Source organism: Ciconia boyciana, chromosome 5, assembly GCF_034638445.1.
Source record: "Ciconia boyciana chromosome 5, ASM3463844v1, whole genome shotgun sequence".
NCBI lineage: Eukaryota > Metazoa > Chordata > Aves > Ciconiiformes > Ciconiidae > Ciconia > Ciconia boyciana.
This window is the reverse complement of record NC_132938.1, coordinates 73,784,845-73,800,937: the sequence shown is the minus strand read 5'-3', so window position 1 is coordinate 73,800,937 and position 16,093 is coordinate 73,784,845. Positions and strand designations below refer to the sequence as shown.

General features: G+C 39.2%; 1 long non-coding RNA gene across 1 annotated transcript; it reads right to left on the bottom strand.

Annotated features, from left to right (window-relative positions):
* Positions 1–3,184: 3,184 nt before the first annotated feature.
* On the bottom strand, positions 3,185–15,779 carry LOC140652494 (uncharacterized). The gene is made up of 3 exons (XR_012042831.1): positions 15,662–15,779; positions 4,138–4,210; positions 3,185–3,372 (listed from the first exon to the last, which is right to left on the bottom strand). It is a non-coding gene; the product is annotated as an uncharacterized lncRNA (long non-coding RNA).
* Positions 15,780–16,093: the final 314 nt, after the last annotated feature.

Genomic DNA, 16,093 nt, shown 5'->3' with positions numbered 1-16,093 from the left:
TTCAATTCAATAATTATTCTCATTCCCACTAAGCAGCTACTCAGCAGCAAGTGGTGCATCCAAACTGCACCCTGTGATTAGAATGGCGTTAAAAAAGAAGGGGAGAGAACTCTTCACCTACACACCAATTTTCTTTCTTGCAGTAAAGGCTCAAGTTCGTGTTGCTGAAAGTAAACAATTAGGAAATGAAATTGAAGACCTGTGTGGCCCTATGATTCAATACCACTCTGAAATAAAAATTGTAACAATACACTGTAATAATCTGCCTGATGCAGTGAATGAGATTTAAAGTCCTTAGTCCATGGCAATGCTCCAATAAAATTAAAAAACAATGTAAGGTTCCTTCGGGCATGCTCCACTGTATTAGTATGCGGTGACATGTACTGACAAGGCATCTATAGCGAGTGCTGTTGGTTTCGTTTACAGACCTGCCAATAGCGGCTAGCAATTGCCTATGAAAAGCCATTATACACTGGCCCATAAAGCCACACAAAATTTTCATTATGTTTCACTTAAAAAGTGCTTGTTTTGCAGGATAGAGGCCATGTCAATAAAATGGATTGGATGTCACTTAAACCAAGTGACGTGCTAATCTCCTGGAGGCCTTGTGTCCTTAATCTCTACAGGACACAAGTCAGTTTAGAAGCATGAGCTGTTCTCACAGGTAGCAACTATTGAGCTCTTTAATGTAAATTCAAAGGCAAAGCTTATCAGTGTGTTTCAGAAATTGCTTCAGTGTGGTTGCTGTCTATGGAAAAAAAATCCCCACACTTCCCCCAAAATCCCTGGGCAACTTCCAAGCTTTCACTGTGCCCGCGAGCACCTTTTAATTATAAAGAAATTGGTTTTGGTGATATGTGCCCTGTGACCAATTGGATTAGAGGCATTTCTTCTGGCTATTATTAAGCTAACTTGACTATTGCCCTTGTGTAGCTAAGCATGATCAAAATATAAAGTATGGGAGAGCATCTCAATTATGAACCATAGTACAGTGCTCCTGCAGACTAAATTCTTCAGTTCATTAAAAAAAGCTTCAATGAGTAGTAATACTATAATGAAAGGGCAGAATAATAGGCACAGGATCAAGGATACTGTAGCTCATCGGGGTGAGTTACAAAGGCTATTGAAAGATTCAGACTGGCGTTTTTAACATTTCAGTGGGCTGGTCATTATTAGACAATAGGTAGGGCCATAGGAAACTTGCAGACAATCTGTGACTCCTTAGAAGGATCTAAAGATGAAGAACTAAGGTCTCCTTGGAATGACTGTAATAATCTGCTAAACATTGTAAGATACTAAAATACATTTTCTGGTGTATATTCCTTCCCTATTTGTATTTATCCACTCCCTCTGCTAAGTAACAATTACTAACACATTTCATACGTGCTATAAATTAAAGCTAGTTACTTTTCTATTTGTTTGAGCCATAGCAAGTTTTTCACTAGACAGCTTATCCGTGAATCAAAACCAGTTCTTCAGAGCTTGTAAGTTAAAGTCAAACCCGAGGAGCAGAATGCTCATCTGTATTTCTGACATTCTGATCTATCTCACTCTGAAATCATGAACTGAAACCAGTGTAAATGGATGGGCTCCATTTATTCTTCCATTGTCGTTTACTGAGAGCGGTGCAACGTGCAGCCTTTCTGGCTGTGTGTGACTATATTTGGTGTGAATTAAATGATAACTGGGAGCCAACTCTTCATAGTATTCTTATTGTTCGTACATAGCATGAGGAGGGGAGAAATGGGAGTAAGAAAAGAACTTTTAAGAGATCTGAAATTTGTTCATCGCAAAAGGAGGGGTTTTGTTTTATAGAAGCAGGAGGTAATCACAAACAGTAACATCAGAACGTGCTCCAGCTGAAATAATTTACTATTAAAATAAAGTTTTTGAGGTATTAGAAGAAAGTACGAGAGTTGATCCTCATTCTTCTGTGTGATATGCCGATTGGGAAGATTTATTGACATTTAAACTGGACAGTATCACTGCTAGTATTACCTCATTATAGCATTTACACCACTGTGAATAGTAGCCCTGGTGTGGAGATTTGATCAACTCCTTTGTGGCATTGAAGTTTTTAGGATTTTTACCATGTCCTTTTATTTAAAAAAAAAAAAAAAAATCTGTGCAATTATTTCGAAATTCTCTTTCTATGGAAGGAGAAAAGATGTCAGTCAGATCCCCCCACTCATCGCACACAGAACTGGGAGTTTGGGAGGTGCAGTCACTTAACCATCATTGCTCCAATTCCTAAAAGCTGAAAACTGTCTTCTAATTTCCATAATAAAATTGATTACGGTCAATTTGTACTCATCTAATTAGACCCTGTTATTTTCCTGTAGTACAAATAAATACTCCTTCCTTCTAGTGTTTTTCTTTTGGGATATTTGTAAGTCAGTTTATCCCTCTCTTTGCCATTTTGTTAGATTAAAAGCCATGGCCAGAAAGATTCTTGTTTTAAGATGCACTCTATATTCCTTTGATCACGCCAGTAGTCCCTCCCTTCGTTAAATCCAACATATTTTTTTTTTATTGTAAAGATGGAGCAAAATTAAAAGTTGAGGTCTCATCAGTGACTTAAATATCTGCATTGCCATTTGCCAATTTCTGCTGGAAATATCGTGTGTGATAGATCCTTGGATTACATTCGCCCTTTTGCATGACCATGTTACACAGTATCTAAAAATTAGTGTTAGACAGGGTAGCTGAATTTTACCCTGTCTGTGATGCACTATTACATTTGTATTTTTCTGTGTTGTTAGAAAAGAGAATAGAAAATAATTATTGCTAGCAGCCCATAATATGTAATTTCATTTTATGCCTGTGCCCCATCTTCATTGCCATCCCTTTTTCCCTCCATGATATATGCATGTGTCTCGCTGTTATTGATTCAGTTCAACATTGCATTATGAAGAAATGCAATTAGTATCCAACATTTTTGTGTGCCAAAGGTAGCTGTAAAATTATTAAATAAGATTGATCCTAAAAGAAAATTTGGACAACTCAGCTATTGATCTCATTCCAGTACAGCTGTTTGTTCAGGATGACCTGTCATCATCTGTTCTCTGGTGAGGTCCTTTGGCGTTTGATATTTCCTGTACTAATCCCCGTCTTTTCCAATTTATAGAACATGTTCTTGTTATATTAAACATTTTATTGAAATTAAATAGTTTACCTCATGACATCCTGTTTGTTTAAAAAAGTTGCTCTTATACTGGGCCATGAATTACAAACTATCCTGGGTAATTCCATATAGGCTAATGTTGAGGTTCTCCTTTGTCTCATTTTCTGTTAATTTCCATGTCTTTTGCCTTCGTGCCGTGACATTTCTGTGTCTCTTGCCTTCAAAACAGTGATCCAACATTTTCCACACTGTAAAAAAAGGAAAAAAGAAATCTGATTTTGCCATGAAGCCTCATTGAGAGTGGGGTTTTTTCCATGTGATTTTTACACAAAATGGGTGAAATTCCACCCTCTGTTTTTCCCTTTATTGGACTGTAGAAGGAAGAGAAGAGTGTAGGACGTGGGGGGTGGAGGTGGAATCCCCTTTTCCTCTTGAGCAGTTCATCTCATACAAAGGTTTTATCTTCGGCAGGAGAAGGGAGTAGGTCTCATAGTTGCAAATCCCGTGCCTTGATCACAAAACCATCACTGAGAGGAACAGCTGTATTTTTTGAATGAGTTCATCCACTTAATCTCTAGCACCACATATTAAAGTAATTGTACCATTAGCAACATCTTTTACTTAAGTAAAATGTATATTCCTTCTCTTGCAGATTGTACAGAAAGTGAATAATCCTTGCAGAGATACAAGTCACAGAGTTTCTTCTCCAATTCGATTAAGTAGGACTTAGTAAAAGTGTTCCCTTTGATGAGAACAAATAGAGCTCTGCACTTTTTTTAGCTGTGTCTCCTTTCTGAGGCTGGCTGATCCATATCACTTCTGGGTATATGACAAAGATAGCGAGGAGTTAATGGTTCTGTGTAACAAGGTGCTCTGTGCCAGAACTGTGCAGCTGTAATGAATTGGCTTAAACATTAGCAGTATAAAGTAATTTAAGATTAAATTTTACAGCTCATATTTTTACAGTGAGCATTACCCACTATTACAAGATATCTCCGTCTCATATTTCACACCATTTAGGACGAACTCTCATTTTCACTGTGAAATCCCCTCTTCTTGGCCCAAAGAGATGTCGTATGTGAGAAGCTAAAAGCAAGGATAAATACATTTAGAAACTTGAACTAGAACTGTCTTCAGCTGAATATATCTTTAATCATCTTATTTGGCAACTGTTAAATTATCCAAATCGTATCCTGTTTCTAACATTCTGCTATTGCAACATGGAACAGTTCTTTCACAAACGTCTCAATGTTTCTTCATTCTTTTGGGATACCAGAAAAAAATGTATCTTAAATATGTATCTTCATACCACAGTTTTACAATCTTTGACTTTTACTTCCTTTTGAGGTAGTATGGTAGTAAGTAGCAAACGATAAAGTTGATCAATGTGAACTCAACAAAAAATATATACTGACCATAAATCAACTAGCGCTGAGATTATTTTGCTGCTTTTCCGATTTGTATTCTCTGAAGCATCCAAGCCAAAATGTTATGTCAATCAGAAATATAATTTTATATAATACCAGTTTTTTATGTATTAGATTAGTTGAAAAAAATGCAGAATCATGTTTTAATGAACATTTCTTTTAGTGGGAAGATGGGCGTAGGAAAGAGTTTGTCTTCACTAACCATGTTTTTCAACTCCCACATTTCCTCTTCAGTTCCATAATTTCTGTTTATGGATCTAACTAAAAAAAAATGGAGTGAAGAACTGATCCAGGTTAAATCACGCTTAAAAAAGGGCTTTCTTCATGGATCTTCAGGGGCTTGCTAGGACCTACAGATGGTTGTGTTAGTGTGGCAGTGTGGGAGTCAGAAAGACCAGTAAGGAGGTGAGGCAAGAAGAAGGGCTGTTTAAGCCAGAACTGCTGCCGTTTTATTCTTTTATTCTTTCTTTTTTTTTTTTTACCACACCCTAAAATAAATGCAAGATGTTGCCAGAATAGTAACAAAATAATGCATTTAATTCTGAAGGACTTTTTTCCTGGAGAGGAAAGGCAGTGTGAGGAAATAAGAAAAAGTGAGAAGTCAAAACTTTTGAGAAGATTTTAAAAGTGCAGGTTTCCTTTTGCTTAGGAGAGAAGTTCTGGCACTGACATTTGTCTCCAGAGTGTTCCGATTTTAACATACTTCTGCAGCCTTCAAACTGATGTTCAGCAATTGGAAAATACGTTCTGCTTTGAATGAAAATTGGACTTGAATGTTGCTGTTGCGTTGGATTTACTATCCTTCTACACCTGTTTTTTAGGCAGTAAAAACAAAAGCCAGACTGACAGGCCCTTAGTGTATTTGAACAGAGGGATGAATAGAGAGAAATACCTTGAGGGGCAAATATTGAAAAACAAAAGCCTGCTTGGAAGAGAAAAAACTAGCAGAAAACCGGTTTACAAAGTGGTGGCATAATCTGTTAATAGCTGTGCAAAGTTTAAAGTGATACAAGGTCAATATGCTATGAAGGTAAATTAGTACTAGGTACACGAAGCAATTATACAAATAATCATGCTATGGAAACCGCCGGCATTTCAAACAGTGAGGGGAAAGCATTTACACACTGAAACTTTTCAGTGTCACCTTTGTGAGGACTACTCTCAAACTTTTCTTCTAAAGAATCACTTTAGGTTGTCTTTTTGCATGTGGCAGGTTTTTAATTTACATTTTCCCCGCCGTTGGATGGTATCCCGGAGCGTCTGGACTGTTGCCCATCAGGAGGACTTTCATACTCTTACCGCTTGCTCACGTAAAATCTCACTGTCATTCTAGTGGTTTTATGGCCTCTCAGAAACTATTCTTTCCCTCTGATATTTGACAACAGTATTGCCTAACCATATGCTCCTAAAATTATGCTTTCAGACCCCTCCTTTTCCTTAAGAAACATATAAAGGAAATGGGCTGTTACAGGCTTCACTGTAAATAGGGGTCTTAAAATGCTCTAGAAGCAATAAAAAAGGCGACGGTATTTTTTGTGGGTTGAGACTAAGCTGAGTAAACTGTTCCTTTTTCAGATGCTACCAAATGCTTTTTATTGAAATAGACTGCTGCGGGCTTTATTTTTTTATATACTTTTACTAGGTCATGGAGCCTAAGTTGTTTCCTTTAAAGCATAAATGGAAAATATCTGCTATTTATTTATTTTGATGTATTTATTAGAATTACATTTGCAAATCATTTTATCTAATGGATTTTTATTTGCTTCTGAAGGAAGCAAAAGACAAAACGAACAATTTTTGAGACACCGAGGCGTTTTCTCTGGAGAAATAGAAAACACTTTTTCCAGATTACTCAGAAGGCAGCTATGACAGAGAATATCAGCAGTTGCTTTTGTTGCATCTTTATGGAACGTGGAGCAACGGGGGGACGAAACAAGCTTACAGTGCTTTTACAGCAGTGACATTGGAGGGGAAATTTGCAGCCGTGCAAACTGTGCATGCCACCTGAGAGAACAGCGCATCTCTTGCGCTTACTGTAGATAAGCTGGCTATAAGGTTTTTAAATTAACTGTCAAGTTAATGTTAATTATTTCTTGTCGTGGTGTTTAGAGGGGAGTGAAACTGGGGCAAATTGTATCTTTAAGAACCTCTGGCCTGAGCCAGTTGGAGATACTGTGGTCTGTAAAGCTTGTGACTTGAGATAATGAAGCAGATTCCTGCCGAGCATTTTGGCTCTGAAAGGTCCCTAAACAATGCGCACACAGAGAAACACCATCCAGGTAAATTCCCTTTGAGGAAACATCAGTGAATCCATTTGGAACTGACTAGTGGATTGATTTGAAGGTGAATTTAGCTACTGTTCTTCATCCAGCGTGTTTATGGTAGGTTATCAGTCTCCTTTAAGAAGCAAGGAATTTTAAATTCTATTGTATGAAATCTAGGCTCAAGTATTCTTCTAAGATGTGTGTATATGCTTGAGTTTTGCTTTATGATTGCTGTATGCTCATGTGCATAGAAAGAGTCTAGAGAAATACTTCAGGTGGATTTTTCAACACAGCCAAAAGATTTCCTGTCCTCTGACTGCCTCTACCAAAAGGAAACGGTCCTCTCCCAGTTCAGGGCTAGTTGTTGTGGGGATTACATCAGTTCCATGCTGTGATAATGGGGGATCTACATTTCTACAAACCCTAGGATGGAGGATGATTTCTCACTATATCCTCAGGGGGGCAAAAAAACCCACCGACAAATAACAACTTTGAACACATACACACACACCCCACACCACCTAACTGGTAGAAGAGCTCTTAGCAAGGACACCATGCAAGAGGAAGGAGGATTTGGGGATGTTCTCTCTTAATAGGCAATAGGTAGCGGGCTGGTCATTGCCTGTGTTTATCTGGAAGGGGACGTGTAGGCAATACGTGTGTCAGTAAAACATACGTAAACAGTAGTCATTGTTATCACTTATTTAAGCCCTAAACTCAGGGCTTTGGGGATGGATATGGGCGTACGGGCTCCCCAAGCTACTCTTCAGAGGGAAGATCAGTGAATCGCCTACAGAACAGGCATACTCATAAAAATGACTTCAACTCTTCATCACAATTTTGTCTTCAGCTCACATTACAGACACACTACCTTCCTAGCTTGCTTTAGGTAATCATATGTTACAGCTGCTTTGTGTTACACTATGTTTTCAATGAGTGAACCATTGGTAATGCTGATTATCCTCATTTCTTCTGAGGCCTGCTTCTCACACCAGAATTGCCTGATTCATCTGACCTAGTAATCAAACAACATAAACATGCATAAATCTGTATTTATATCAATCACATCAGTATAGATACATAACAGTGGATATATTCACTGTCTGAAGAGTTTCATTTTACTTTTTCTCTTGTTACTTGACAGAACCAGAGGGCATGAAAGAAATACAGTATATTTCAAGGTAGAAAGGTTTACCTGTATCTTAACATTTTAAGTACAGTATCCAAACGAAGTTATTTCCCCTAAAAGACCCTTTACTGTTACTAACACTAACAGCAGCTTGTTCCCTTCATATCCACTCTCCAGTCTATGAGATCATAACATGGTAAAAAATCCTGCTACCGAGGGCTTTTTTAAAACACAGTCTTAATACCCATGAAAGGTTGTCCAGACAACTGATAATCATGTTTGGATTTAAACACGGCAACTCCCAGTATCTGAGCGCTGATAAAGCTTTTTGGAATCTCCATGATCAAAACGTCTGGAGTGATCTTTGAAATACAGCGACCAATAGAGCTGTGGCTGTAGACCACTAAGCATAGAAAAATGAAGCTATAAACAGAGCCATTATTAATTTTAACATTTTCCTAATATGGATAATTGCACAGAGTATTACTTCAGCTGCCAAGATGATACAACCACACAGAGCTGCAATTTCAAAGAATACATTTTGAGGGCTCACTGTGGTGCACATTCCTTCTTGCGTTGTATCTGTTCTTGTTTTCACAATGTAAATAGCTTCTAACGGCTCTTCTTTCCTTCTGCCCTTCAAACGGTGGCCTTTGTAATATGAAAGCAAGCTAGTACTAAGCGCAAGCCTATTTTGCTGGAGCTAAAATAATCTACCTCAAACTAGAACAACTGCAAACCTCACCCTGTGATTGAAATTCATCTCAGATGTTCTATGAATTTTGATTCCTCGCATTCTTAAAGAGTGCTTCCTTTTGTTTTGTTTTACTGCCCAGACACTCGAGCTTGTATATGCAAATGGCAGCCGAGATAGGGAGGAGAAGGAGCCTTATTCTTCTTGCCTTCCCAGGACAGTGAACAGTCACAGCTGTGTTTGTAGCGCTTCCTTCCCGGTACAGGCTACTTTGGCTGGTTAATGAGGTGCTTGGGAAGAAGCGATACGGAACACCACAAGCGCTTTTCCACAAATCAGCCTCCCAGCTCCATTGGCTGCAAGGTCTGTGACCCACAGTTTTCTAGGTCTGCCCCTGTAAACTGCTGCCGCCCTTTGCAGAAGCAGTTTCAATTTACACAACCTATAGTCATAGTGCATTTGATCTGGGTTATTTATTCTTGGTTGCTTACATATAAGCGAGTCTTTGCAGGTTAAAAGAGACATCTTCAAGTCTGCTACTTTTAGGAGGGTACAAGGCATCAGGATGAGTTATGGTGCTTTCTTCAGTTGCATTCGGCTTTGTTCTGATTCTTTTCCTCCCTCCCTCAAGGATCTGCATTGCATTCAGTATATAGTTTACTGTGCTGTACCACTTTTGTACCTCCTGATTGCCTCTCACCTGCATTCCAGAGATCTGCATCCACCACATCCCTCAAGGAGCCCTGTCACGCTCCTTGTGAAAACATTTGAACTTTAGTTTTATCATCTCAAAGAGGTCGTTCCAATGGGTCTATCAGATATTATCTTGGATGAAACTGACATAGCTACTATCAGAGTAACTTTTAAAGGTTAAACCATACACTTAAAAGGTCCTATGTTGTGTATATGCCCATGTAATAATTTAGGCAGGCCTAGAGAAAACTGGGTTTTTGGAACTTGGATAGATTGAAAGTAGCATTGTTACGGGCTGACCGTCCCCTCTCGTAGCTAAGGCCAATAGAAGATTTGTGCATGTTGATGGTATCAGACGGATAGTGCATCATATTAACACAGGCCAATCAATCATGTTTGTCTCCAGACACGTTTCTGCGCGTCAGCACCTGAACAGAACCGCTATATAATCTTTAACCCCTCCCCACACACCCTGCCTTGGCTGATGCCTGACTGTGGCAATTTTAACTGAAACAGGCAACCACAGCATGGGGGGAGACCTTTGTCGTCGCTGTTTTGCTGTGGAATTACTGCTGGGAACAGGAAAGGACAAGCCGCCGCTCTCTGGCCCTGCTCTTGAACCTTGCCTTTTTTCAGGAGCTGCAGACGGCGAGGATCCCTACGAGGAGGTGTCTAGGGGGGCCGAAGGCTGCCGCCGACGTGACTAATCGCTCCCTTCTGCCGGGGAGGGACAGATCAGCACGGGCAGGGTTTTGTCTGGGCACGGCTCCAGCATCCGCAATCATGCACTTAGGCAAAGATCTTTTGCTGGAGATCTTTCCTCGGGTTTATTATTTCTGCTGAATTCCAGCCAGCGAGTGGAAATTCCCACTAGGAGGTGGGAGGAAAATAAGTGGAAAGAAATCGAAAACAGAAAGGATAAAGGATAGAATAAATTGAGCGACAACTAGCATATTTAGAACCAAAAATGAGAAAGTAATCATCTACTCCTGGAACTTAACAGGATTTATTTTAAACTCCAACTGCCTGTGCATAGAAGGCAGGCAGAAAGCACAATAGCGTTCTCCTAAGTACCAATTAGTAAGCATCGGAAAGTGCAGGCCCAGCGAGGTGAAAAATTGTGTATAATTTTTAGGTGTGTGACACGGGCGTCTCTCTTTTGGAAACAAATCCATTCTGCAGAGAACAAGGAAGAATCTTCAGGATTTAACAGGAAGCTGGAGGCCCATGATAATGCCAGCAGACTTGTTTGCATTAAGAGAGACTATTCCTCACTAATGTTTTATTCCAAATTTTCTGGCAGGAGGAAAAGCACGTATTAATCAGCTGATTTCAAGATCTAATACTTTTTTCTGAAACACTTCCCTCACCGAATGAAAATACTCCAACATTTAGAAAGGCTAGCTCTCCACAATGTAAAGAGTTCCCAAATCCTAGAATATCCCTCCTGGTCATCATTTATCAGGAGGGACACGTGCCGGGAGTTCCGAGAAAGTTGTAGCCTGCTTTTCCACATCTGTGCTTCCAAGTGGAGGCTGGTTGTATTTTTACCTTGCTTATAAAAATGCAAAAGAGTATTTCCACTCAAAAGTATACTGTCATGTACCAGGGGGCTTCTTTTTTTGTGTTGGTTTTTTTATTTTCCTTTTTGTTGTTGTTGTTCTTTTGTCTAAGAACTGCAGAGTCGCAAGCCTTGCTTGTTTGAAGTACCTGGATAAACCCCCTGTCACACACTATACTTAAGAAATGGAGCTTGCGTGGCAGAGATTAAAAACGTAAGGAAGAAAAAGCTGCTAGTTTATCAATTGAGCTCTTTCTCTTCGTGGGTATCTAATTGATTGTGTGGAAGCTGCCCGTACTTAGCACTGTACTCTGCTGGAAGCTGCTGTTCCCCCCTCCAAGCTGGCTCAGCTCGGCGGGTGCTCACGCATCCTTCCAGTGTCCTGACAACTGGCTTAACACAGGATGAACTGTCTTTCCTATAGACTTCCTCAATTCAAATAATAACGTGTAGTAAATTAGGTGTCAACGTGTTCTTCAGGACATTTTTACAGGGGGTAAAATGGTGATGAAGCCAGCCAAAGAGTAGCACAAAGCTCAGTAGCTTAATTCCGCAGCAAAGAGCAGCAGGAACTGCATCGCTGTCTGTGGTGTCTGCCCAGAATCATAAGTAGAAGATTCAATAAACGCAGGTACAAAACCAGGTGCTTTAAAATGTATTGCCTTACACGGATATAATGCTGTTTCATCATACGGGTATATAGTGGTTTTTCCTGTTAAACTTTTTTAAAGGCAGCAAGAATTATTGCAGGGCATAAATGAAACACATGCTCACATCTGAGTATCTTAAAATATATGTCTGTATGATTCTTATCTAGAATCGCCTGGGAACATTGAGCGAGGGTGTACCGGTGAAGACAAAGCTCTACCCTAAACTCCTGTTTGATGATTGACTAGCAAAAGAAATTCACAGAAATGTTATGGATAAATAGCGTGCTATATTTATGTAATTTAAAATGCTGCTCAAAGACAAGAACAATGATCAGACAATAAATGGTTTATAGAAAGGGAAATAGATTTAAAGTGAGAAAAAGATGAAGATTAGGAGATTAGTATTAGTGTTGCTAGGATGAAGTGCATTCAATTCTCTTTTTAATCTTTGTCATCCAGTGGAAACATCCTTTTTAATAAAATGAATAGTATTTTGAAGGAACTCCAAGTGAGCCTCTTTTCATTCTTCAGCGTTAAAACAGACAAGGGAGAAGGCTATCTGCAATTTAGTATTTCCATGATAGTAGAGGGGGAGGGCCAGGTTCCTAGACTATTATTTTTTCAGGACTAGCTATATTTAAATATATTAAATACTTCACAATTCTTGTGATGGAAATGAAAAATCAAAGTGAAATCACGTTTCTCTTTTGAGAGAATAGGTTAGAAAAGCAAAAATTACAGTTAGTGGTTGCCCTCATTTTAGGCTTGAAGCAGACTGTGATAGAAACTACATTGTGAAATAAATTATTCCTTTTTAATTACTTGCAATAGAAGTTATACCTTTATCTATAAAATCAAAGTAACTGATAGATAAGAGGAGTGTTGACGTATTTAATGGCTAAACTGATTTACGCCTTCAATTCATGAAACATGGAAGAGGATTTGATAGTCTGTTGCTACAGTGTAGGAGTCTGAGAAGCCCCGATGTGCTGACAGATTGCGTTCAGCAACATGCTTCTTCTCCAGGGAAAACACTGGTTCTTATTTTGAAAGATTCAGGCACTGCTCAAATATGACTATCTGTAAAATGCTCATTAGGGACAATAAAAATCATTCTCAATGACTGCAGTGTTATTAGGTGCCATCAGAACTTTGATTAATTTTCATTCTTGTTTGGGAATTTGCCTCATGAAGAGATCCTGTAGTCAGGGCTCACTTGTCTTTTGGGCTTATGCTCTCGTTTTGAGCAAAAGAGAGAATTTTTACACAGGGCTATCTGCAACTTGCATTTGTTTAAGCTCCTGTTCTGCACTGAAGCGCTAAGACCATGAAAACCAATATAGCATCCCGGGCGGGCCCAGGGAGCCATCTAACCCCGTACCTAGGCTCTAACAGCATCCAGGAGCTGAGTTATAGAAGGGGGTGAAACCAGGATGAACGCAGAGGGATAATTCTTTAGTACAGTTTTCAGCCCCCAGCAAGCCCCTTTATAAAAGTGCCAAACAGTTCTAGAGATACCATTATTTGATGCAGAAAGAGGCCAGAAAGAAATGGCATCTCTCAGAGTATGCTTTTTCCTATCAGATGAGTGTTTCTCATTAGTGAGACACCTATGCATATTATTGTGAAAAAGCGTGTAACGGTCTGTAGAAAATGGGAGAGGAAGAATCCATAAAAGAGTGTTGATACATGGGGAACCAGTTAGCTTTTTGGACAATCACCTAAAATAAAAGGGAGTAAGAAGAAATACTGTCTTAATTCTTAATTATACACTACATTACAAGGCAGATTTTCTGCAAAATCACTGTAACTTGTACTTCATTCATCTCTACTCACAATCACATTCATTGCTAAATCATTTAAGGCCATACTATATGGCTTTTATTTGTGTCAAGTGTTCAACCTATACCTCTACTGAATGAAGTGAAAACACTTAAAATTTTCAATGTAACACTAAAAGATATTAGCTTAAAGGTTTGGGTTTGGTTTTTTTTTTTTTAAAAAGTAACGTTTTAAGAAAAAAAGTAAGAGTACATAGAAAATTTTAAGAAAACAAGATACTACTTTGCCCACTCCCTCTCATTCCTCTTTCCCCAGTCCCTATAGTAGTTAATAGGGGTAGGGGTAATAACAGTAGGGGTAGTTAATAAGACAATGCTAGTCAAATTTAGTATCAACTAATAAAATATAAACAGTGCTTATTTAATTAGATTGAAATATTGGTTAAAATCTTTATGAATTATTTAATGCATTGATTTATCTATAAATAAAGAAGAATATTTATGTCTTGGCAGAATGTATATTTAATTTCAGTCTCTTTGGCACATAAAATAGTTACGACATCCAGAGAAGAGACAATATATTCTGAAATTGGTAAGGATTAAGAGCCAGAGTTAATAAAGGCTTTGGCTACTTACATAAAGTTAGATGGGAGTAGATGGAATTTAAGCATGTGCATCCAAAATTATGAGGAAGGGAAGGAAGAAGGGAGACAGGGAGTTCTCCATTAGAAAGGAAGATTTGTCGAGGACATAGCCAGAGAACTACCGTATATTTGATATACATCTCATCTGAACCCAGTGACACTGGTCTTCTAAGTATATGAGGGTTTCTTATTAAGTAAATGGACAAGTTAATAGCGGTCAGACTTGCAATTTGGGCTGTATCTTTAGGCAATTTTTACTGAAAGGTTAAAATAACATTTTAACAGACATTTCTAGACACACAGAGCTCTCTTCGGGAAATTTTTCAAAACTGAGAATCTGCACATAAATTTAATCAAATTTATTATAAAATACTTGGTATTTTCTTTACTTGCTCATTCTACTTAAAAAGCAGAATCTGGCTATACGATGATATTTTGATTACAGGAAATCAAGAGTGGCTACAGTGGAACAAGTTGGCCATAGTCTTTCTATTAGAACTCTCTCATATATTTTGCTTTATATATACATATATGCAAATATATATGCAGATATAAAATGCATAACGTACATATATTTTGTATATTTAAAAAATTGTGACCCAAATCTTGAAAGCTTTTTTTACAATAGACTTATGTTTAAAATTGGACATTGTGCCTAAGGACATTAGATAAGGATGACTGTTCTGGTTTTGGCTGGGATACAGTTAATTTTCTTCACAGTAGCTAGTATAGGGCTATGGTTTGGATTTGTGCTGGAAACTGTTGATAACACAGTGATGTTTTCATAATTGCTGAGCAGTGCTTACACAGAGTCAAGGCCTTTTCTGCCTCTCACCCCACCCCACCAGCGAGGAGGCTCGGGGGGCACAAGAAGCTGGGAGGGGGCACAGCCAGGACAGCTGACCCCAACTGGCCAAAGGGCTATTCCATACCATATGGCGTCATGCTCAGCATATAAAGCTGGGGAAGAAGAAGGAAGGGGGGGACGTTTGGAGTGATGGCGTTTGTCTTCCCAAGTAACCATTACGCATGATGGAGCCCTGCTTTCCTGGAGATGGCTGAACACCTGCCTGCCCATGGGAAGGTGTGGGATAATTGCTGAGGTGACTTAGAAATTAAACTTATATTCACACTTTTAGGTAAGGGACAGCATTGAAGAAGCTTCCCAGGTGAAATGTGGCTGACATGCAAGGAATCTATTCCATGGAAGTTCCCTAGGCCTGCAACCTTAGATGTTGGTAACGCCAGGGGAACTTGGTGTGCTGACCCTAAGAGGCGCTGCCCAGAGGGTGGAGCGGTGTGGAGATGCCGCGGCCAGGCTCTGCAATTATATGGGAACTTAAAGGTGTCATGGAACTGATAAGCTGTATATTTACTACCCTGGGCCAACAGCCTGCCACGTTTTTGACAAAATGCTGTCCTTTTGGTGAACTTTGCTCATTATAACATCATTATAATACCAAAACACACCTCCATCCCAAAGGCTACCCACCTCCAAGGTGCAGCCACCCCTCACTGAGCTTGAGCTCTGAGTTTTCCTAGCTTATACCTTTAAAAGCGAAGCAATAAAATTTTACACCAATCCTAAATAAAGGTATGTATAACTAGAGTCACTCAAGCTCCAACTGAAAGGTGAAAAATAGTATAAAATAGCTTAAGAGAAAGAGAATGTTAGGGAAGACACCATCACGTACCACTCTGACGTTTGGGATCAGTCGATGGTCTGAGCCTCTCTTCCCCTCCATCAGGACGCCTTTGGGTAAGAGTCGAACACTTGGTTATTCCAAGTGCCTCCCCGGGAAGCTTAGAAACCTCTACAGAGTCGCTTTATTATCTTTTAACGCGTTTGTAGCCGGCAGTGTTACTCATATTCTTGGTATTTGCATGTGCTTTGCAGACAGTGAATTTATCACCGGTAATCCAAAGAATCTGCGTGTCTGTTGCTCTAATAAACTGCACTCTTCATTGACCTAGCCATGGTAGTTCTCACTGAACACGACCAGACTCTTTATGTGTGGCCGTGATAGTTCATGTAACACGACTAGACTGGGGGTGTAAGCGCGTTATTAGTGAATCCGTAATTGTGAAGTTCAGTACGCTGAACATGGCCGGACTTATAACGTAAA